Below are 2,272 nucleotides of genomic sequence, written 5' to 3'. Positions count from 1 at the left end.
CTGACTTTGTGGTGCTGAAGTATGATCAAGAGCCTAAAGATCCTCTCATCTTAGGAAGATCTTTCTTGGCTACAGCTGGTGCCATCATTGATGTGCAGAAAGGACACATAGCACTGAATGTGGATGGTTTGAGAATGAATTTTGAGATGGATAAGCTGAGGAGGGCTCCTACTATTGATGGACAGACATTTTCTGTTGAGAAGGTTGCTGCAACACGAGCATCAGAAGCAGTGTCGATCGAAACTAACAACAGGGTATCGATTGACACCCCTCCACGACCGAGACAGAACAGCTCTAAGACTGATGTTTCAAGTCAGAACTCTGTTCCCAAACAGAAAGTCTCCCACTCCACATTCCAGAGTCCTCAAGTAAGGCAAAGGTACACCTCTTCTGCACCTAATCCTCCTCCTATCATCAACAAGAATTTCAAAGAGATAAAAACTGTTTTGCAGTTAACCAAGCCACGAGATTATCGTTGAGCACTTGTTTCTTCTGTTGATGATTTTGCACGACATAAGAGAAGCACAACCATCCTGAAATCCCGCCCTGGTCTTGTTCCTAACAACCTTGGCAGACCTCATGCACCTAAAGCTTATACACCACCTTGGATGAAGAAGACTTCAATGCCATGTTCTGCTCTTCCGGATGCCTGAGCTCCAATACAGTCAAGCTAATGACTGAAAACAAGCGCTTAGTGGGAGGCAACCCACTGGTAGGTTTTTCTTTTTCTTTTGATTTTGATTTTTGTTTATTTTATTTTTATTTTTGCTTTCCTCTTACTTGATAACACTGGGGACAGTGTTGTTTAAGTCTGGGGGAGGTTAGTTACTAACTATGTTTTCTGTTTTTGAGTTTCAGTTGTGTCAGTCAAAACCATAAAGTTTGAGTCAAATTTTTCAAAATTTTTCTTTTTATCTTTGGGAATTATGATCTTGACTAATGATTTCTCTTATTTGGCTAACACTCTAATGATTACTTGTTTATGCTTGATCTCAGAACTGAAGCTTAGAAAGACTATGAGCCTTATCAACAATCCTGAAAGCCCTTATTCAATGGATATCTGTTTGATCTAACGTTGTCTCAACCTTTATTAGCATTTTAACCGGACTTAATCTCTTACTTTGGGGTTGGAAATCAGTGGACTAGACTTCTTCTTCGGGCCATACAAGACAGTGCAATTTTTCAAAGTATGTCTCCCCTCTCTCTTCCCTTCAGTGCTTTAAGAAAAAAAAATATAAAGAATAAAAGATGAGATGATTTTGATCAGTTTGGAGAGGTAGGTAAATTACCTGTGACCTCATTATTCTACTTTTGAGTCAAATGATCACACAAAGCTTGGAAGCGAGGGGTAGGTAAATTACCGATGACCCCGGTATTCGCTTACACCTTTGAAAAAAAAAAAAAGAGAAAAGAAAAACTTTTGGAAGTGAGAAAAGGGAGAGGAAAGGAGATGTAAGAAGAAAGTCCTGGCCTGAAGAGAGTCCACATGCCACCCAAGGTAAGAATTCACCTTATTTATGCTTTAATATTGACTAATGAGATGACAATGGAGATTTCCGAGATTCCAAGGGATTGTGGGATTTGAGAAAGGAATGTTGATGCTAATCATGGTTAAGTATAAGAAGTAAGTTCTTGAGTCAGGTAAATGAAGAGTGTGAATAAGAATCATCATGCAATTGAGTGAGTTGCCTGTTTTCAAACCTCTTTCACAGGTCTAAGTTTTTGTTTTGCTTGAGGGCAAGCAAAGGCTAAGTCTGGGGAAGTTGATATATCATGGTTTTTGTGGTTTTTAACCATGATATAAAGAGTCTTTTAGTGTCTTTTGATTTGTTTTCTAGGATGTTTTTGAGTCTTTACAGGTTTTCTAGGATTTTGGCATGAAAGGAGTAAAGTGGAGCAATCTTGATCAGTTTGGAGCAATAATCCGCAAGAAATCAACTTGGAATCGATCAGAGGAGATGGTGTCGATCGACACTGACTTAGCATCGATCGACACCTAGTCCAAACTGACGAGAGAGCCAAATTTGGAAGTTTTACAAAGTTGCCCGAAGTTTTCCATATTTGCAAAACTAGTCCCTGACGTGTTTTAGGACATATATATATAGTTTTTAGGTTTTCCAAACCCTTAAGTTTTATTCTATCAAGTTTTATTTTTCTGGAACCCTGAGAGATTTTTGAGAGCTATTGGAGAGAGAGATCTGAACTGCTTTGAGAGAAGAATTCTTAAACTCCTTTCTTACTCTTTTAATCTCTATTGCTTATTATTCAGAAT

This window comes from Camelina sativa, chromosome 9, assembly GCF_000633955.1.
Source record: "Camelina sativa cultivar DH55 chromosome 9, Cs, whole genome shotgun sequence".
In the NCBI taxonomy this organism is placed as follows: Eukaryota; Viridiplantae; Streptophyta; class Magnoliopsida; order Brassicales; family Brassicaceae; genus Camelina; species Camelina sativa.
This window is presented reverse-complemented; position numbering follows the sequence as displayed.